Here is a 23,487-nt window from a genome sequence, read left to right as displayed (position 1 = left end):
GAGAGTCGTCTATATCATTGTAACAATTTGTGATATAGTGTATTTTTCTCTTTGGGAGCCGGTGGTTTTTCTCCTGTTTTGGAGTTTCCACGTTAAATCTTGTGTTGTGTATTGTTTTTTATTTCTTTACTATTATTGTTGGGCTGGGTGGTGGGAATTAGTGAGACCGCAATTTCCCAACAACTGGTATTAGAGCGTCAGGTTTGACGGGGGTCTCGGTTATAGGAGTCGGAGTATGCTCTGTGGTTGCCACGGGAGTGGATCGTCCACATCAGAAACGAGTTCTATTGATCGTATAGGGTATCTGGTTAGACAATATTTTTTCTGATTCGTAGTAATAGTTGGATTTGTTAGTGGCCTAGTTGTGGATTTCCAATTTAAAGGGTCCTGGCTACCTGCTACATCTTTTGGCTATTCGAAACGTGAGCAAAATCAGAGAAAGTGTTGTTTATAGGATACGGATACGATGTCGAAGTTCAGTCCAATGAGGTTTGATGTTGAGAAATTTGATGGGATGATCAATTTTGGCTTATGGCAGGTTCAAGTCAAGGATGTGTTGATTCAGTCCGGGTTACACAAGGCATTGAAAGGTAAACCCACCTTTGTTCCCGGCAGTGATTCTAGCAGTAAGTTCGATGAAGAAGAATGGGATGATATGGATTTGAGGGCAGCAAGTGCGATTCGTTTGTGTCTTGCAAAGAACGTGCTTGCAAATGTGCACGGGTTATCAACGGCAAAGGAGCTTTGGGTTAAACTAGAGCAGTTGTACCAGGCCAAGGGCATCTCAAATCGGTTGTGTCTTAAAGAACAATTTCATACTCTGCGTATGGATGGGGGTTCAAAGATTTCAGATCATCTAAGTATTCTTAACGGTATTGTTTCAAAACTGGAGGCTATTGGAGTTAAAACGGATGATGAAGATAAAGCTTTGAGGTTGATATTATCTTTATCATCGTCTTATGAACACATGAAACCTATTTTGATGTATGGGAAGAAAACTCTGAAGTTTGAAGACGTTACTAGCAAGCTCCTATCTGAGGAGAAAAGACTGGAAGGTAACGGGGTCTCGTCATCAGGAGATACGATAGTGTTGTGTTCGGATAGGCAGAAGAGAAACTCTAGAAAGAATCTGACATGCTGGAAGTGCGGGAAGACTGGGCATGTAAGGGTTAATTGTCCAGGTGGAGCTAATCCGGCAAATGGCTCCAAAGACGCTAACATTGTCTCCGTTGTTACGGAGAGTGACGAATTCCTCTGAAGTCACGTCATCCTCATGGTGTGTCCGCGCCACCGTGGAAAGGGATGTTCGTTAGCGGTTCCACAATTACACATGGGCATTGGTTTGGCATTTATGCAGGTTGTGTGGTGGAAAATGATGTTGTAGCTGATGGGACTTTCGGAAAATCCAAACAGGGAAGTTGCACCATAAAGTTTCAGCTGGTTGTTCAACAACATGTGCCGAGGTGAAATGCTTGGAATGTGATATTCTAAGTGCTATACTCTTAATGGTGGAGTATGATAATTCTTGTTAAGAGTTATGATTGTCTGTGATGACAATGATTGTCGGTTTAGACAATATTCGATGAAGATGCAAATTTTATTTCTTGGCTTAGAGATAATGTCAGCGGCATGAAGATGAGGATCTTGAAGTTGTCGTCAAGGAAGCATCTACGTCGGTTATCCTTGCAATATGGGAAGCATGGTTATCTTCTTCTATCCAAAAGGTGGAGATTTGTTGGTTTATTTTGGCTAGTAGAAGATATGTGTATCCCACATAGGTGGGAGGAAGATGTGAGGGGTGAGTGACTTGGTTATATAAGAGGGGCTAAGTCTTCATTCCAAATTGCACCAATCAATACGCTTTAAGTATTTGATTATTTCTTTCTTTCTTACCCTTGTTTGAAAGTTGTATTAGTTAAATATTTTGGAGAGTGTAGTTGGCTTAAGAGAGTCGTCTATATCATTGTAACAATTTGTGATATAGTGTATTTTTCTCTTTGGGAGCCGGTGGTTTTTCTCCTGTTTTGGAGTTTCCACGTTAAATCTTGTGTTGTGTATTGTTTTTTATTTCTTTACTATTATTGTTGGGCTGGGTGGTGGGAATTAGTGAGACCGTAATTTCCCAACAACTAAGCGCAAAAAAGGGAGGGCAAGCTTAATTTAGTGAAGTCACGTTCACGGTTCACCATGTAGATCATTTAAAAAAACTGTAATTTGTTCATGAAATGCATTTTGAGATTTTTGTTGCAAGCTAGACCTAGTGCTGCAAACAATTTGAGGCAATATAGGGTTAAGCTTTATTTGGGCCATTTGGGGTATCAAGCTAAGCACAAAAAGGTAATTGAGTTTCAACAAGTAACACAAAAAGTGAACTGTCTTCAAATACAAGAATCTTACACCAAATAGCAAATAAACTATTGAATTTTATTGGATGCATGCACCAACACAAAAAACAAAAATATTGAAAACATATCCCAGGAACTGGAAATTCATAATATGTGACAAAATAGAAATGCAAGGTAGCTTCAGCGAAAAAACAGAAGGATATATAAACCCCAACTTGAAGTAGCAAAATCACCTTCAGTAACACATCACTTTACATTATCCACCAAAACGTAATCCATCAAGACTTACTTTTAGCTATTGAACCAAACATGATCATAACTTCCAACCTGAACATGTAAATTTATATTAAAAGGCTTTTAACCAAGCAAAACATTTTTCATATTAACATATACATATACATATCATCATAAATAGAAAGTATAATATGTATGCATATATATACCTTCTCTATTGGTTGAAGTTGAATCCGCCAGAGGGAATGGGAACGTCACCACCAAAATGGAAACCAGACTGAGCCTGCGCTGTGTCGCCAGGTGGCACTACATCATCCTCGTCCTCCAACCAATATGTCTCAAGAAGCTTCACTGCTTTTTCATATATCTCATTGTTATCATGACTTTGTAGGTTCTCGATTTTCTCCAAACCTTCAGCATCATCAATCATTTGCGCATAAAGATTGACATCTCCTGATCCTCCTAGATTCTTCTCAGCTTCCCCAACCTTTAGTATGTTCTCCAAACCCTCTAAACAAACTGTCACGATTCTCGGGTCTGGACAGACAAGTAGGTCACATAAAGGTTTGACACAGCCTTGACTAAAAAGATACCTGCAACAAATGTACAATGAAAGACCTTTAATATGCATATATACAGTCAAATAGGCAAAAAAAAACTAACTTACTTGATTTGGTCATGGGTTCCACCAGAGGTAGCATTGGAGATTGCCCATGCAGCCTCTTTTTTGATGTCAAATTCAGCATTTTGAAGCAATTGAACAAGAGGGCCTATAATATTGGCTTCAATCACCGTCTGAAAAAGATTCACCAAATATACATACCAGTCAAAAACGCAGGTTGATACTTATATCTACTAAGTTGGAATGGACAAGAAAACCAACCTGAATTTGGTCCTTGTTGCCAGCAGTGATGTTTGATATAGTCCAACAAGCTTCCTTCTTAATGCTTTTCTTGTTGCCAGCAGTGTTTTGCTGATTGATGATATACTAAACACATACAAACACATACAAAACACAAGTAAGAATTTTTCAAATAATATAACATCTTATAAAGTTTACTACTATATATAGTTCTGAACTGCTAAACACTGCTTTATTTTGGGAAAAGTAATAAATGAATATGATATAAACGATATTTAGATAGTAAATGCTGTGTCGAATGTCAAGCTAAAGCAGAAACATTACACATTTGTTAAGATGTTCTTCCACCTAGAGATATTTTAAGTGTATAGTGTAAAACATCAACCATATACGGATTGTTTGATGTAATAGCGCATCAGATTTGTGCATGGCTAAATTATCAGGGTGAAGACAAAATAAACATCTAAAGAACCAAAACTATATGTTAAAATATTAATGTATTTCTAGAATTATCTACAAAATTATCTAGATATTTATATCAAAAATATCTAGATATTATTAACAAAATTATCTAGATAGTTCTAACAAAAATATCTAGATATCATTAACAAAAATATCTAGAAAATTCTATCAAGAAAATCTAGATATTTTTACCCACATTTGAGGCCTATAAATAGGCATATGATCTTGCATTTGATGTAACAACAAAAACATACAATTCAATTTCAAGTAATAAACACACAATCTTTCTAAATCACAAGTCTTCTCCACATCCCCTCTTTTAATACAAATCAACTAAACACTACATACTTACTACATCTAAATCAAAACTAATCAACACTTCTAATTAATCAAAACACTACAACTAATTCTAACAAGTGGTATCAAGAGCCATTTTGGGCGTTCGTTCGAATACACCATGACTACCGTCGGTGCATACAATATTCCCGTCCCCATCTTTGATGGCGACAACTATGATTTTTGGAGTATCCGAATGAAGACATATTTCCAAGCACAAAGCTTGTGGGATATTGTCGAAGTCGGGTTTATAACTCCGAAAGACGTCGAAACTCTGTCCGCAGAAGAACAAGAAAAATACAACAAAAATTTAGTCAGAAATGCTGCAGCTCTAGGCTACATTTAACAAGCCTTGACACCGTCTATCTTTCCACGAATCATGGGAGCTACGATAGCCAAAGAGGCGTGGAAGATCCTTCAAGAAGAATTTCAAGGAAATGTCAAGGTGAGATCCGTCAAACTCCTAGCTCTAAGAAGAGATTTTGAAAATTTAAATATGAAAGACACTGAGACAGTAAAAGATTACTATTCTAGAATTAAAGAAATAGTAAATCAAATGAGAGCCTATGGAGATAACATAACTGATAAGAGGATCGTAGAAAAAATACTTATCAGTATGACAGAAAAATATGATCATGTCATCACTGCTATCGAAGAGTCAAAAGACATCGAGACTCTGTCGGTACCAGAATTAATTGGCTCTCTTGAAGCATATGAGGCTAGACTGAGTCAGCGTAGTGAAAACTCACTTGAAAGTGACTTTCAGTCTAAACTCAAATTAAGGTCTCAAAAATATAATAATGGGGGGAAAAGAAATTTTGAAGAAAAATCAAAAGGAGGTGAAAAACCCAGAACCGGGTTCGATCAAAGAAGGAACGGCCACCCTCCATGTGGTATTTGCAAAAAGACAAACCACTTGGAGAAGGATTGTTTTCACAAATGGAAGCCACAATGCAATAACTGCAAAAGATTTGGGCATCTTGAAAAAGATTGCCGTTTAAAACAAAATCATCGAGCTAACTTCACGGAAGAAAGTGAAGATATACCGGAGAACAAAAATCAGCTATTCTATGCCTGCCATGTCGCAAATAAACAAAGGGACGACACTTGGTTGATCGACAGTGGGTGCAGCAACCACATGACAGGAGATGAAAAGTTATTTGATAGTATCAACACGTCCGTAAAGTCCCACGTCAAACTAGGGAATAGAGCGCTTGTTGACACTAAAGGCAAAGGTACAATTACTGTTCAAACTAATAACGCCACTCGATCTGTTAATGACGTTCTTCTAGTACCAAGCTTAGCAAGTAACTTGCTAAGTGTTGGACAAATGATGGAGCACGGATACTCTTTACTCTTCGAAGATAAATCATGTGTTATTCGTGACAAGAAAAACAACTATAAATTAATAGCCGAAGTGCCAATGGAGAACCGCAACTTTCCGCTTTGTTGGCAGTATATCAGAGACACAGCCATGAAAGTTCGGATTGAAGAATCATGGCTATGGCATCGAAGATTTGGTCACTTTAACTTTCACGCACTAAAAATCCTCCAACAAAAGAATATGATGAGAGACTTGCCTAACATAGAAGAAATCACTGACACGTGTGAAAGCTGTAAGATGGGCAAGCAACATCGAAAACCTTTCCCTCGTGACAAAGCTTGGAGAGCGAAAAGTATACTGGAGCTGGTGCACACCGACATTTGTGGACCAATGAGGACCCCGTCTTTTAACCAAAACAGGTACTTTATTCTCTTCATTGATGATTTTTCTAGAATGACGTGGGTCTATTTCATGCGTGAAAAATCATAAGTATTTACGATATTCAAGAAGTTTAAGAACTTCGTAGAAAAAAGTAGTGGCCATTATATAAAGACACTAAGGAGTGATAGAGGAAAATAATACACCTCTACACAGTTTAACAAATTTTGCGAAGATGAAGGAGTTAAACGCCAACTCACTGTTGGTTACGCTCCTGAACAAAATGGCGTCTCTGAACGTAAGAATAGAACTGTAATGGAAATGGCCAAAACGATGATACATGAAAAAGGCCTTCCAAACAGTTTCTGGGCTAAAGCTGTATACACGGCTGTATATATACTAAATCGATGTCCCATGAAAGCCGTAGAAAACAAGACTCCGATAGAGGCATGGAGTGGAAGGAAACCGTCGGCGAAACATCTACGAGTATTTGGATCTATCTGCTACATCCATATTCCAAAGGAGAAACGTCACAAGCTCCAAGAAAAATTAGAAAAAGGAATATTTTTGGGCTATAGCACACAGTCAAAAGGCTACAGAGTCTATAATCTGAAAACAAATAACATCGTGATTAGCCGAGACGTGGAGTTTGACGAAGACACTTCTTGGAACTAGGAGAAAGACAAAGTTGAAAGACAAACATATCTGCCGCAGATATCTATGGAAACTCCAGCTCAACAACCACTACAAATGGAGCATTCTCAACAACAGGAAAGTACCGGAGAAACAAGTCCTACTACACCAACTTCTCCGTCGACAAGATTACCTTTGGTGCAAGACGAGTCAAGCCCAGAGTCCACACCTGGAAGAGTCAAAGCGTTAGCAGAGGTATACGAGGCATGTAACTTTACAACCATAGAACCTGAAAGCTATGAAGTTGCAGCCAAAGATGAAAAATGGGTGACTGCTATGAACGAAGAAATCAGAATGATCGAGAAAAACCACACATGGGAGTTAGTTATCATCCCACAGATAAAGAAATCATTGGAGTTAAGTGGGTTTACAAAACAAAGCTCAACCCTGATGGTTCTATACAAAAACACAAAGCAAGGCTAGTAGCTAAAGGCTATTCACAACAACCTGGAGTCGACTACAATGAAACTTTCGCACTTGTAGCTCGACTGGATACTATAAGAGCTCTTGTGGCATTAACAACTCAACGAAGGTGGAAGATTCATCAACTAGATGTGAAATCTGCCTTTCTAAATGGGTTTCTCGAAGAAGAAATATATGTAGAGCAACCACAAGGGTTCATCCAGGAAGGAAAAGAAGATAAAGTCCTGAAGCTAAAGAAAGCCTTATATGGACTTAAACAAGCGCCACGCGCATGGTACAGTCGCATAGACAACTACTTCACAAGTTCAGGATTCAGGAGGAGTCAAAGTGAGCCTACACTCTACATTAAAACCCAAGGTAACTCTGACACTCTCATTATTTCCTTGTATGTCGATGATCTAATATATACTGGAAACAATGAGAGAATGATACAAGAATTTAAAGAAGACATGATGAAAACGTTCGAGATGAGCGACCTTGGATTAATGCGCTATTTTCTTGGCATCGAAATCAGTCAAGAAAATGAAGGCATATTCATATGCCAAAAGAAATACACAGAAAATCTCCTGAAAAAGTTTAAACTATACGGTTGTAAAACTGTCGCGACGCCACTAGTTGTCAATGAGAAGATGTGACGAGAGGATGGATCGAAGAAAGCGGATGCTTCAAGATTCAGAAGTCTCATTGGAAGTCTACTATATCTAACAGCAACAAGACCAGACATCATGTACGCAACGAGTCTACTATCCAGGTACCATGGACTATGGTATATGGTACAAGCCCACTATAGACTCGAAGCTTCAGGGATACACAGATAGTGATTTGGCCGGATCGGTAGATGACATGAGAAGTACTTCAGGATACACATTCACACTTGGATCTGGTGTATTCTCATGGACATCAAAGAAACAAGAAATGGTGGCACAATCGTCAGCTGAAGCCGAGTACGTCGCAGCCGCAAACTCAGCTAATCAAGCTATATGGCTAAGAAGAATACTAGAAGATATGGGCGAGAAACAAGACGAAGCTACAAAGATATATTGCGACAACAAGTCTGCAATCGCGATGGAAAAGAATCCAGTGTTCCATGGCAGAACAAAACATATTGACATCAAATATCACTTTCTACGAGAAGTCTCCGCCAAGAAAGATATTGAATTAAAATACTGCAAGACCGAAGAGCAGATTGCAGACATTTTCACTAAAGCACTACCAAGACCCAAGTTCGAGTTCCTACGTAACATGCTCGGAGTAACATCGAAATACATTAAGGAGGAGTGTTAAAATATTAATGTATTTCTAGAATTATCTACAAAATTATCTAGATATTTATATCAAAAATATCTAGATATTATTAACAAAATTATCTAGATAGTTCTAACAAAAATATCTAGATATCATTAACAAAAATATCTAGAAAATTCTATCAAAAAAATCTAGATATTTTTACCCACATTTGAGGCCTATAAAGAGGCATATGATCTTGCATTTGATGTAACAACAAAAACATACAATTCAATTTCAAGTAATAAACACACAATCTTTCTAAATCACAAGTCTTCTCCACATCCCCTCTTTTAATACAAATCAACTAAACACTACATACTTACTACATCTAAATCAAAACTAATCAACACTTCTAATTAATCAAAACACTACAACTAATTCTAACACTATATAAAAAAATCATGCCCAAGATATATTACAACGGATAAAGTTCCTTTGAACACCAAATTTCCCGTTATTAACATATCAGATCTGAGAAACTAATGTCGAAGTGGTACCTGAGTTTGCATATCATCTCCAGTAACAATGTTCCCAACTGTATGAAGCGCAGGAATGAGCACCGATGGAGAAAAATGGCTGAAACACCAGAAAAGTTCTAAGTTAGGAACTACAAATATGATTAATGATATATTAACCAGACTAAAACGATTACCGTACTCACTTCAGTAACTCAACTAGTCTGGGGCACACATTCGCCTCAATAACAGCTTGAATTTTATCATTTGTACCATCTGAAAGATACGAAAGCGCCCAACATGCATCTGTCAAAACTTCTTCATCACTTGAATGAATAAGTTACTGAAGAGCTGGAAGTGCAGGCCTTGTCTGTCAAAACAAATAACAGATATTAATATTATTAATAATTAATAATTTTAAACAATTAATGATGCTTCTAACAAGTGTAGTATCTTATTGGCTGTCGATGAAAGTTTTCAAAGATGAACCTGATCAAAAGAAGACTGTGGCTTGCCTCTACAGAAATTGGAAAGTGTCCATGTAGCGTTTTTCAACATAGATAGCTTAGCATGCTCATTTAACTGAGCCAGCAAAGGAGCCAAAGCACCTAGTCCAAGTACAAGGTCACGACATTTTGGTGAGTCACCAGCAACATTCCCTAGCGCCCATACTGCCTAATTGTACAGAAAAATCAAAATAAATAAATAAAATAATGAAATATGTTTGAGAGTACATAAAATAAAATCAATAAATTCAACCAATCATCCTTTAAAAGAACATACCTGCTCCCTAACATCATCACTAGGTGAAGAAAGCAGTTTTACAAATATCGGCACAGCACCATGGTCAATCACCACCTTTGTGTGTTCTGATGTCCCGGAAGCAATGTTAGTCAAAGCCCAAGCAGCCTCAAACTACAGTATAAAGAAAAAAAATGTCAGCATATGACATAAATCAAATTATTCTATATCTTATATTCTCATTATTACTAGTGTTTACTTTAACTTATTCTCAAATGTTTTAGCTTATTGTTGGCTTAAGCTTATGGGTTTATTTGTGCCCAAATAACCTCCTAAAGGATAAGCTCATGCAAGCATTTCTAATAAGCTTATCAGCTAATAGAAAATAAGCTTAAACCATAACCCCATAATATAAGCAAATGGTCTCATCGCAAGTTGGCCTATTGGTTGGCGTCCTGATATCCTTAGGAGAGGCCACAAGTTCAACTCTCATTAGCAACATATCTTGGAAGGCAAGGGATTGGGTCAAAACGGTCACGAGATGACCCAATTATGCCACATCCATTTGAGTAAAGATATTTGTCTTCCACGGGTAACCTAAATAAGGAAAACCTCATAACCTTACCCGTTTACAATCAAATCAAATAAGCAAATACAGACACCCCTAAACTGAATCATGATGTTCTAATTCACCTGTAATTGAGGAAAATCCTCCCTCACAAGGAACTCCACAAAACGGGGAACAACACCGGATTGAATAGCTTCTTCAATTGGAGGACTACGTTCTGGTTAGAAAAAACGCAATAATATTAGTCATTTTATATAAACAATGTGCTGAAATATACATGTAAGTATGAGTACTATATTACCATTGACAATAGCGTTACCTATTGACAACAGTTTTCGAAAATGAGTAGTGGCCTCAAATTGCATATTATTATCGCCAGACCAAACACCCGCAACCATTGCAGGTAAGTTCTCTAACTGCAATCAGCACAATCACAATTAAACTATATCACAATGTAAATATATTAAGCTTAACACAGTTTTCACACCTGAAACCCTAATATTATATACACAATACAACTGAGCGACAAAGTTACTGCATGAACTTGCATAAAATAAGTTCATATTACATTAATCATAATTATACCTTCTTATCTGCACCAGAAGCAGATTGAGCAGGAGCAGTAAACTGACTACCAATGACTGCTTCACGTCTTTTTTCTGTAAATTTTCCTCTCGTTTGTTCTTCGTGATAAATGTTATTATTTAGGCGGGAAAATGATCGACAAAAATAACATTCAAGATAATATTGATCATGAAGAATGTTAACGTTTTTTTTTCATGTTTTGTGAAGTAAAATTTAGCCCGATTTAGAGTTAGGGTTTAGGGTTTAGGGACTAAACCCAAAACACTAAACCCTAAACTCTAAACCGTTCGTGTTAAAAATTCAATCTAAATCCTAAATCTAAACCCTAAATTTCTAATATTACCTAATATCTAAACCCTATAAACCCTAATATCTAAACTCTAATATCTAAAACCTCAACATACGCTCGAAAAACACGATAATTGTTATATATTAATTCTTCGAGCGTTTTTCCGCCAAAATAAAAACATTTATCACAAAGTGTCTTTATTAAATGTTCATATTTTCATCCAATCTATAATGTTCGTGAACAAAGTTTTTTCAAAAAACGAAAAAAAAAAAGAAAAAACAAAATTTGATTCCCCCGCTTCCCCCCGATTAGTTACTTCCCCCTTGATCCTACCATTATATGTTTAGTTTCATAATATACATACACGAACTCTTTACCATGTCATCAACATGATGACCATATGTTTACAAATAAAAGTTGGTTTTGGGCACATGATATGTGTATCATCACTTTTCACATTGGTTTTGGGCACATAATACGTAGGGAAAAGGGATTATCATTAAAATGCTCATTTTTTTTTCCTTTTTTAACTCAGAACCCAACCAAAAAAAAAATTGACAATTTGTCCGCGCAAAACGCAAGGGCGAAAGGTGCCTATTTTCGACCTTGCTTCCCGGTGGACGCAAGGACGCAAGGTGCCTCTTGCGACCTTACTTCCCGGGGATGCAAGGACGCAAGGTGCCTCTTGCTTCTGCCTGATATCATGATCAATGTTTTCTTTCAGACATTCCGTTAAACAACTTACGTGCATATTTGCATATTACGTGAAACGATTTCTTGGGACTTATATGCTTCAATAAAAATCCAATCTTGAGTTCTTGACACACTTATAATAAGAAAATGAGTATAATTGGTCACCTTTATCTATCATATATTAAATAAGATACATGAATACCTTAATCAAAAATATTTTAATACCCAATCCTTAACTGTATGTATGTATCCAATATCTCATCGACATTTCACGTCTTACGTTTTTACTCGTTTCTTCCGACAATTTTATTCTTTCCGTCTCTAATCCTTCGTTTCTTAATTTGTTGTTTCAATAAAAATCCAATGTTGACACACTTTTAATTAGAAAATGAGTATAATTGTCGGAAAAAATCTTATCACGTAAGATGCACGTAAGGTGTTTGATGAAATGTCTGGAAAAAAACATTGATTATGACATCAGGCAGGAGCAAGAGGCACCTTGCGTCCCCGGGAAGCAAGGTCGCAAGAGACACCTTTCTTTATATTTTTTCTAAAAATATAACTTTTTTCTTATATTTTGTTTTGTTTAAATAATCAAATGTATTTATCGTACTTTGGTGGTTCAAATGTGATTCCATGTAACTAAAAGTAAGCAACTTACATGTCGATATCTTTACACGTTTAATAGGTTATCTATTGAATATTTGTTATATAGATTAGTAAAATGTGACTTTCGGTCACATAAACTATTAAAAATATTACTTTTGATCGTATATAGTGAACCACCGCTTATAATTGTTAAAAATAAAACAAATTTAAACGGATATGGATAATTATCCATTAACCCTCTTCACCCGACGGATATGGATATGGATGGATGAAAAGTAAAAAAAATAAATGGATATGGACATGGATACGGCCTCACCCGATCCATATCCGATCCATTGCCATCCCTTTATTTTGACCCCTTTGTTATATTTTTTGTGATATTTGTTAGATCTTATACAGTTGGTGTATTGTTATCTGAATTTTTGTGAATATGCAGGTTAGTTCCATTGAAAGGCTTAAACAGGAACTTGTGATGCATATACACTCATGTTTTTTTCCGGAATTATCAACTTTAGAACGAAGACGTGGTGGATACTATATCATGATTCTTTTGTTTATGAAACAATGTGTCGCCTTTTGTATTATGAGTTAATATGATTATATCTATGTCTAACAAACTTGCAGGTAATTGCTGAGCCTATATCAGCAGATGAGGTGGAGGACATAAGCCAATGCTTTGACTTGATGGACGTAAGCAAGGGAAGATAAATAACCATGTGTAGTTCTATTTTCCTTCTATTTTATTTTATGTTTACTTTCATACAATTAGCAACAAAAATTAATGCTTCACTCTTTTAAATTAATCAGGGGCTGGTGCTCTTTCATGGAATGTTTGTCATTCAAGGCTAAAATAAAACAGGACTCCTGAGTGCACGTGGTTGTTGGGACTTGATGGACATAAATAAGCAAGGGAAGATAAATAACCGCGTGGAACCCTATGCTCAACGGTATTACATAATTGGTTTATCAATTCTTGCAATCGTGGTGGTTGTTCTATGAAATGTGGCTTCAAATGTGCTAACGGGTACTAATTTACATTTAATGATGACATTAGTTATTATGACTCATAACACTCTTTTCATATATGATAATAGGTTCAACACTATTGAAAATTGTGTAAAATGGTCCAGGTGTGCCAAATCAACCAAGCTTATTAAAAAGAACGTTTACTTCAAGGTGTTCAACCACTTTCTCCTTGGTAAAAATAGTTTCTTATTATAGTGTCACATGGAACTAATTCTATTTGTTTGCTTTTTTGAAGGAAATGAGCAATTCTCGACCATCAGGAAAACATGGGAACATGGGAGTGTGTATAAGATGAGTTGTGAAGAACCATATATGACACTTGCTCTAAATTACAGTTCATATCCAATCTAACATCTCATACGTACGTTGACACCACAATGTTGACACAGGTATGCGGTGTGTCTATATTTAATATTACCATTTTATTACTCATTTTGAATAACATATACGGGATGAACATATGTATTTTATCAGTGATCAAATGGGTGGAGGCTCTTTATTTGCTTGCAATATCAGCCCCTCAACATTAGTTTGAAGAATAATTTGATATGTCAAACTCTAATATAACCGTCCTCAAACTTTCCCTTTGTTCGGTTCTCACAATGATGGTTTTTGAGGAATATTACAATACAAATAAGAGTTAATATCGCTGAATGTGTTAATAATAGTAATTATATTTATGCAGCTTTCAATACCTATGTTTGACCCTTGACCAGTTCTCTTTTTAGCTAAGTTATTTTTTACCCTTTTGATATAAAGCAACACCCAGTTAGACCTTTCATTTTTATATGGGCCGATAGAGCACATCTAAAACTCATTAACAAATTGATTTGTTGATGAATTGTAGTGAAACTGGTCGGAAAACTCCCAGATGGAATTGTTGTTGTGAGGAAAAAATATGATGAGTTACTATTGGAGTTCAAAAAAGAAGGTAGGAGCCATTTTCATTAAACCAATGGGTTTTTATTGAAAGTGAGCTTGCAAAGGTGTGTAGTCTTTTTCTATGACAGAACAAGTTATTTGTTGACTTAATAGGGGTCCAAAGACCAATACTATATGTATTAATTTGATTCCTAGGAAAATCAACGTATAATTAAGAAAGCTTCTCAAACGTTGTCAGATCAGCAAATTTAATGCTGAATTTAACGAGTTAAATGCACATGCCTAGCTTCTCGATATGCTCTTTTATGGCTCATTTGAAAGTGAAGAAACATTTAAGTCCATTTGCTGCCGGGAAAAAAGTCAATTTTGAATGAAGATGTTTTTTCCAACCTACGGATCATGTCCGACCCGTGGATAAGTAGCAGGTTTCCAAATTAAAAGTCGAATTCGAGGAATGGAAAAATGACCCAAGGAGTGTTATCTGTCAATTCGAGCAAAGCAACACATAAGATAAAATCTGCTGGAGCTGCAGCAGCAAATGGGTGTTTTAAATTGGAGTTTTTATTTGTATTTGTAATAATTTAGGTTGTAAAAAGGGGGTTTGTGCTGCTGCATAGAGATAGTGGTTGGTCTTACAATTTTTCCTTGGGTTAGTGACATTATAGCTTTACAAAAAAAGGGATCCACAAACCATGAAGAAGGGTGAAATAGTAGAGCGGATTATTTATCTAGATCTCGCACTTTGTTAACGGTTCAGCCTAATTACTTAAACATTCATTCAGCCAACTTTCCTGCAAATCCTGCTCTATACTATGATGTAGTTTTTACACCTTTTGTAGACTTGCCTTTCAAAAAAACAAAAAAAAAAAAAAAAAAAAAAATTTACACCTTTTGAAAAGTTCTACAAAATCTATTCATGGCAAATGATGCAAGTCTTGATAGTTTTATTGTATGTGTGGGAATGAATGATTGCACTAATATAAAGCGTTAGTTGACTACATTGATTATAAATCATGCAACACTACGACGGTAATTGAATCGAGTTATCACGAACCTAACAAATACTATATAACATATCAATGAAGATTCATCCCTCAAAAAATCCCGCGAAATCGCGGGTCTTCAACTAGTTTAAATAAACGAGTCCGTTGAATCTTATATCGATAAAGTCCAGCATTTCTCTCATCGGGTCGAACGGTCATATCACCTTATTTCACACAATCCTACACAGTCATCCATGCCCCGTATGGGATTGGTGCGGGTTTCCTCCTGAACACGCAGTTGGGGGCGGGTATAACTGTGTAGGAGATGAACGCGTGGGAGGTTAAGATGAAGTTCCCTATCCATGCACCTTTCCCACATCGCGTTAGGGGTAAAGGAGAGGGGGTTTTAACGTCCATGCCCCGTATGGGATTGGTGCGGGTTTCCTCCTGAACACGCAGTTGGGGGCGGGTATAAATGTGTAAGAGATGAACGTGTGGGAGGTTAAATCCCCCTGGGTGATCCTAACATCTGTAAAAAAAAAAAAAAAAAAAAAAAAAAGTCGGTTGGAATGATGAATTAGTATAAAAGCTTATTTTATTATTCAGAAAATATTTGCAAATAATTCAATATGTCTTCATCTCAATGATTCAAGGTACCTTACTATTCCAAATGTTTAAATTGAATCTTATTAAAAAAAAATATTTTAGGGTTAAGTTATTGAGTTTTCTTTGTCGAATATATAATCCAATTTTTGAAATGTCTGTGTTTTGTGATCTAGTTCTGCTATGATTTTTGTTTATATTTTGCTCAACAATTAATTATTACATTCGTGAGTTTTGTTTTCATTGATTTATATTTATCGGATATATAATCGAATTTTCGAAATGTCTATATGTTGTGATCAAATATAAATATCAAATATTTTTTAGGTTGATATGAATAAATATTCTCTCTTTGTGATTTTTGATTTCGAAATGTATGTATGTTAAGTTACTAATATTCTCTCTGTGTGATTTTTGATTTCGAAATGTATGTATGTTAAGTTACTTATTTATCTTTATCGGATAATTATTCCCTTAGTGATTTTGTTTCATTGATATGTAAAAATAATCAGATATTTTTTAGGTTGAATATTGTTATAAAAGTTAACGTTAATTTATTGATTTGTCTCTATCGGATTTATAATTGACTTATTAAATTTCTATATACTGTAATCAAGTTCTGCTGGTGGAAATGGAATGCTTGTCATTATGGAGAGTGTCGGACCGAACATGAATAGTATGATTAACTGTTGTTTTAACAATTAACTTTTTTTGTTTTAATTATTAGTTTGTGTTTTTTAGTAGGGTTTGTAATTAGTCTATGCGTTATTATCACCCGAAGAGTATATTCGTTAAATAAATTCCGGTTTTTTCCCAAATTTGACAAGTTTTATTATTAACTTTATTAATGTAAGTTATTGTTTGACTAACGTCTAACATGTTATGTTTTGTATTGAGCAATCAGAATCCTGTCACCTTCTCGTGGCTTACATATATCTTAAAATATTAACTATACCATTTTATGATGTGGTGCTTATACTTTATGCGTGTCTGATTTGCTTGAAATTTGTTGATTTATAGTATTTGACCACAACACTAATAGATTTTAATAACTTAGGTGTTTTCCCTTCGTATTACATGTGATTATTTTTGTAAGTTATAATATATTATATCCGAGTTATTGTTTATATGATATATAAAATGTTACTCCGTTTCTTATAAAATCTAATCATATTTCCATCTATTCATGCAGTACATCAAAACCTTTAGATTGAGTCGGATGGTGTGCTCATGTTTATTAACATTTCATGATAGGGTTTGTGATACTTTATAGGCGTTTATGATATATATTTGAATGGTTTTTTTATAGGTTTGACCACCTTACAACCTCCAATATCACCACCACCACTTGCAACATCAACATCCCCATTACCTGCCGCATTAGCGACCCCACCACCACTAGCACCTGCAAAAACTGTTTACAGGAATCTTCTTATCAAAGTTGTTGGTTAGTCGATGTTTGTGGTCATTTTTTGCAATTTGTTTTCTGTAGAGTCATAAGACATAAGAAACTGCTATTGTTGATAAACGCTCAAAAGTTCAACTGAACATTGGAAGAAAGTTTCAATTGTTGTACGTTTGGACACCTTGGACTCCTAAACCAATACATTTGTTTTAGCCAAAATCAATTAAATCTCTCAACTATATTTTCTGGGCAATATATATTTAACCATCCAGGCATAGCTTGGATGGCCACCAACACTTTCAATGAAGGTGAGGTCACGGGTTCGATTCCCTTCAAGGCACTTCAAACGCTTGGGGCGAACTTAAGAGACCAATAGCCTGAGGATGCTTTACCTGGTAGCGGTGGAGGGTTGGCTTGCCGTTTATCCGGGGTTTACCCGCTGCGGGGGGCCAATGTGCCCGTTCGTAGTAGGGGTTCCTCGTAAAAAAAAAAAAAAAAAAAAATATTTTCTGGGCAAAAACATTAGTTGAATCCCTATATCTTCGGCTAAAACCAACGTATTGGTTTTGGAGTCCAAGAGTAAAACAATTGAATCTTCCATCCAACGTCCAACTGAACTTTTGAACATTTATCACCAATATCAGTTTTATCTGGCTCTCCATAAAGCAAATTGGAAAACATACCCAGAAACACCGACCAGCCAACAACTTTTATAAAAAGATATATATAATCATTTGTTGTAGGTGTTGGTGATGCTAGTGGTGGTGGGGTTGCTAATGCGGCAGGTAGTGGTGGTGATGCGATAGGTTGTGGGGTGATCAAAGCTATAAACAAACCATTCATTCAAATATATAATAAACCCCTATAAACTTTCAGAAGCCCTATCATGAAATGTTAATAAACAAGAACACACCAGCTGACTCAATATGAAAGTTTTGAGGCCCCAAAACGTGCAAAAATAGGTGGAATTCTGATTAGATTGTAAAATATAACATTTTAGACATCATATAAACAATAACTCGAATATAATATACATACAACTTTCAAAAGTAATCACCTGTAATGCGAAGGGAAAACACCAAAGTGATTAAAATCTATTAGTGGTGTAGTCAAATTCTATAAATCAACAAATGTTAAACAAATTAGATACGCATAAAGTATAAGCACCATATCATAAAATAATATATTTAATATTTTAAGATAGAATGAACATACCAACCGCCTCATTGGAAATTTGTTAATCAAACCTGTCAAATTGAAGAAAACATAAACTAATAATTAAAAAACAGTTAATTGTTAAAACAACAGTTAATCATACCATTCATTTTGGGTCCAGCACTCTCCAAGTCTCCATAATGACAAGCATTCCATTTACACCAGCAGAACTTCATAACAATATATAGAAATTTCAACAAGTCAATCATATATCCGATAAAGACAACTCAATAAATTAACGTTAAATTTTATAACAAGATTCAACCTAAATAAATATTTGATCATTTATAAATATCACAACAACAACAACAACAAAACCCAATAACACATGAGTGTTGTATGGGAAGGTGAGATGTAGACAATCATTCCCCTATCCGAGAATAAAAACAAGACAATGAAACACTTACAGAAGTAGAAAAAGTCATCCCTCTCTATTCGATGGATAAAAAGATTGCTTCCGAGTGAACCTCCGACCAATAAGTATGAAATATTTTTTTTTTAAATAGCAAAATCAAAATAAAAAAAATTGAGACGCCATTAAAATGTTAGAATAAAAAAATATTTGATAACATTTATACACATCAATCTAAAAAAATATGTGATTATTTATTCCTAAAACTATTTGATTATTTGTACCATTGTACTTGATCACAACTTATAAACATTTCGAAAATTCAATTATATATCAGATAAAGATAAATCAATAACTTAACCTAAATTATTTGATAACAAGATTCAGTCCAAATATTTTTAAGAGTAAGGTACCTTGAATCATTTGATTAGATGAAGACATAATGAAATATATCTCGGAAAATGAAAACGGCGTGGCAGGAACCCCTAATTTGGGGCCCTAACTTTTATAACAAGATTCAACTTAAAAAATAGTTGATTATTATCTCTATATACTACTTTCCCATTAGGATTTACTGTTCACATTGGTACTTTCGGTATTTTAGCACTCCAAGCTTTTTTCAAATGGTTATTATGGTCATTTTACAACACCACAGCCAAACTCCGGCGACCGTCGACCACAACACACATCAAACTCCAGCCCACCACCAACCTCTATCTCCGACCAACTTAACCACAAAAATAATTAAACAATCTAACTATATACAAAAACACATATTTCAAAACTATTATTTACAATTTATAATTCACGATCCAACAACTTATTTATAATATTCACCTGAGTTTACCACCACCATACACCTCCTGCAACCACCGCAATCCACCTCCATCGAAGGAATACAACACCCGACACACTAGCGAGCTGAGAAAAGGACAAGCAAACCATAAAAAAGAGGTCATCGGACGTCCGGCAAGCTTCCGGATGCCGGAAAAGGCGCATCTAGAGCAGATTTAGTAAAGGAAACAAAATGAGAAAAAATGGAGCTGTTAGGTGGTTTGATACAGAAAATTAAAGATATTTAAGGCGACAAGCAAAGATACATGAAGGGTGGATTTAGGGTTTATCTTTGATACAGAGAGATAAAGACATAAAAAGAAAAATAGGAAAAGATTTAGGTCTTATCTTTGAAACGTTAATTTGAAAGAGACACCAACAAATAAATTAAGAAGGGAAAGTAGGTACCCTATTTTCAAAACATGTATATGTGAGAAAGGGAGAAAACATAAAGTTTTGTTTCAAAATATTGTATTGGCAGGGCCATGTTTCAAAACATGTGTAGGTACCCTATTTTTGTTGCTTGTTCTCACACATTATTCAAATTCACACATTATTCAAATTCAATTCAACTATATTTATGGTCCGCGCTTCGCGACGTATTAGTATCATTTATCATTAGACAGTTTTCGGCCTAAAAGTCATTAAAATGTTGTCCACTTTTTTCAGATCATTTACGCAATGGTCGGCAACTGTTATGGTAATATTCTACTATATTTTTAGGCTTCTATTTGTTTCTAGAAAACCCATTAAATAAACACCTACGATAGGATTGTATTAGAATATTGGAGTTAGATTTTTATGATTTGATTTACAAAACTATTATATTAATAATTTTCTTATAAATAAAGTAAAACAGGGTGGTGGCAGAAATATTTAACTCATGGCGAGCGAGAATATATGATTCGTTAAAAATTTGGGTGAAATTTGTTTAAGGTTTTTCTTATTAACTATTGTTTTATTTTCAAAATTATTATTATTATTATTGGTGACTTTAATAAACTTAATAAGCTGAGTAAAAACTCAACATATCAATTTCTATTATATAGATATGAGGTTACTCATGATATTTAGTAAAAGCCCTTGCATATATGCATATAATCTCTTTAGTTAACATACCATATATATCTGAAACTATAGAACAGTTGCTTGAAATTGAAATAAAGCTCTTATTTTATTTTGTATATAGCGTTAAACATAGCTATCAAAATTTAAGAGAGTATATAATAATATAATTTAATTTTTATTTATGCCAAAAATATAGAGTAAAAGAATGAGATGGGACTGATCGAGGGGTCAAAATTATACCCATTCATATCCACATACTGTATTCATATATACATCCATCTATATTCCATATTTTCCTAAAAATCAAATTAAATTAAAATTATACCTAAACGCATTCATTTCTCTCTACTTTTTTCTTTATCACTCTAAACCTAATATCACCGCAACCACCGGCCCACCGCCTGACACCATACGGTGTTGTCGTTGGTCGCCGATAACTCCATTCCAACGCCTTTTGTTCTTCTCCATCATCTCACTAAATCCAGCCTTTGCCTATCTTTCATTTTTTCTGCCAAACAGTCCAAATCGCCATCATGTTCAGGTAACTCGTCTTCCTTTTATTTTTTCAGGTATGTGTATGAGTTTCCGCCCTCTGTTCAAAGATTTACCTCATGTATGGATTTGTTTTTTTTTTAAGATTAAAATTTTCATTTCAGATCTGAGTTTTTTTTTTTTCAGATTTGATTTTCTTTTATGTCTATATTTAGTTTTTGTTTTTTGAAGATTTTCATGTTCTTTCCACGTTTGCGTTTTTCAGATCTGGGTGGCGGTGATAGTTACCGACGGTTTTACTTGCCGGAAGAGGCTATCGATGGTGATTGGTGGTGGTTATGTAGTAGTACTCCAATAAAATGTATATCAAGTAAAAAATAAAAATTCATGATTAGTCTTTTTTTTTTTTTTTTTTAAGATTTGTGTTTATCTCATGGTTCTAATATATCAATGTTAATATCATATGAACTTTCCGGACCAGCTGTTATATATTTTTTTTGTTTTTCTACTGATTTTAATGGTAATTTGTATCGTTGGTGATCTTTGCTTGTAGATCGTTATTTTGGTGTATGATGTTTATCTGATTTGTTTCAAGATTTCTTTTTTTTTTTTTTTTGTTTTTGTATTTTATAAAAATTAGTAAGTAGGGTTTGTTCAAGAGAAAAGAAGAACCCTCTGGAGGATTGGTTGGGAAAAGGAAAAAAAAAACCCTACTGCTACAGGTGAACAGTGATTTTGGGGGTTCTTGTGACGATCGCTCCAAATCTATATGGACGAACACGTCATTCATCGATTTCATTGCGAGGTATTTGACCTCTATATGATACGTTTTGTAAATATTGCATTCTTTTGAAAAGGCACACCATAAATGAATATTTAAATCAAAAGTTTTCGACATCTGATGATTTCTACATATAGACAATCACCGTAATATAATAGTTTACAATAGTACTTCTATTGACAATGCAGTCAAAATAAAATACATGGTGATGATTTAGTGAATGCAACATTTTCTTGAATAAAGCATGTATGACTCCATGCACATAGCTTGTCTAACATATAAGTAAACAGCGGAAGACTTCTAGGGAACCTGAGAATAAACATGCTAACAAGTGTCAACACAAAGGTTGGTGAGTTCATAGTTTTAATGTTTCGTATAATCTGTATATAAAGGTGGATCACAAGATTTCAGTTGTTTCATCCAGAAATGTAATGACCCGGAAATTTCCGATCAAATTTAAACCTTAATCTATATATGTTTCCGACACGATAAGCAAAAACCTTAATTTTGAGTCTAGAAAATTTGAAATCTTTATTTATGTAACCAATTAACCATTGACTGTCCTCGACGTTTCACGAACAACTATTTGTAAATAGATATGTGTGTATATATATATATATATATATATATATATATATATATATATATATATATATATGTATATATATATATATAAATAAATATATATATATATATATATATATATAAATATATATATAAATATATTAAATATGTATTTGTTAACATTATTGTTAATAATTATTATCATTGTTATTAATATCATTATTATTATTATGATAATTATTATTAATAATATTAAGATATATTAATTAATAATATTAAATACTACATATATAAAAACAGATATTTGTGAAATTGATTTTATATCACCATCAGCACCCTATTCTTTTTCCTTTCTCGTGATTGTATGTAGACTAGAAATGGACAAAGTAGATAATATGAGATATTCGATTACTGTTTCTAATTGGTACTACTTGCTGACTTTTCAATCCTAATCAAAGAATAAAATATCTATATATATATATATATATATATTATATATATATATATATATATATTCTACACAGTATAGGTTAGATTACTATATCCTTTTTGCATTATTTCTGTTTCATCTACAATACACATATATGATATTTGTATATATAAACGAGAGATATGCACTAGGAATTTTACAAACACATTAAATCTCGCCACCTCTTTCTCTTCTATTCCTTTTTAATATTTTATTGAAATCATTAAACCAACCATTAACTATTATCACCGTTGATGCAAATAACATGTTCTCTATCTCGTTCATATCTATAACCGAAGCCATAGCCCACCAAGACAACCTTCATCACCTCTCACCTACAAACTCAAAACCAAACCGAGAGACCATCATAAGCTGCTATTATATACGGTTGTCACCTTGTTTCTGTTTCGGCACACTTATGAAACCCACATGAGCACCACCAACGTGTCACCAAGTTATCAACCGTCATCTTCAATCTTATGACGCCATCATAAACCACCAACGTTTTCCTCCTCTTGTTGGTCAAGCT

General features: G+C 34.5%; 1 long non-coding RNA gene and 1 pseudogene across 1 annotated transcript; both read right to left on the bottom strand.

Moving 5' to 3' along the window:
* Positions 1-2,793: 2,793 nt before the first annotated feature.
* Positions 2,794-11,733, bottom strand: LOC139842680 (importin subunit alpha-1-like; annotated as a pseudogene).
* Positions 11,734-15,564: 3,831 nt separating this feature from the next.
* LOC139839668 (uncharacterized) lies at positions 15,565-19,930 on the bottom strand. The gene is made up of 4 exons (XR_011757023.1): positions 19,588-19,930; positions 18,502-18,568; positions 18,399-18,430; positions 15,565-15,704 (listed from the first exon to the last, which is right to left on the bottom strand). It is a non-coding gene; the product is annotated as an uncharacterized lncRNA (long non-coding RNA).
* Between the last annotated feature and the right edge of the window lie 3,557 nt (positions 19,931-23,487).

Source organism: Rutidosis leptorrhynchoides, chromosome 4 (genome assembly GCF_046630445.1).
Source record: "Rutidosis leptorrhynchoides isolate AG116_Rl617_1_P2 chromosome 4, CSIRO_AGI_Rlap_v1, whole genome shotgun sequence".
NCBI classification, from domain to species: domain Eukaryota; kingdom Viridiplantae; phylum Streptophyta; class Magnoliopsida; order Asterales; family Asteraceae; genus Rutidosis; species Rutidosis leptorrhynchoides.
The sequence above is the reverse complement of the archived record's forward strand: the minus strand, read 5'-3'. Positions and strand labels throughout refer to the sequence as shown.